Source organism: Penaeus monodon, chromosome 30 (genome assembly GCF_015228065.2).
Source record: "Penaeus monodon isolate SGIC_2016 chromosome 30, NSTDA_Pmon_1, whole genome shotgun sequence".
NCBI lineage: Eukaryota > Metazoa > Arthropoda > Malacostraca > Decapoda > Penaeidae > Penaeus > Penaeus monodon.
In genome coordinates, this window is record NC_051415.1 from 25,287,055 (window position 1) to 25,287,278 (window position 224).

Here is a 224-nt window from a genome sequence, read left to right on the forward strand (position 1 = left end):
AGATCTCGATCTCGATCATAATCTCTTTCATTATCTCTCCCTCTCACCTCTCCATCCTCCTTTCTCCTCTCCCACCACTTCCTTCCGCATCTTCCCCCCCCCCCCCTTCCCTCGCACGCATCCTTTCAAAACAAGGGACTTGCATCAGATGGCAATTACATACAACTTCACTACGGTACCGACTTCTTGCAAGGAAATACAGCCGTCTTGTTCTTCCTTTTGAA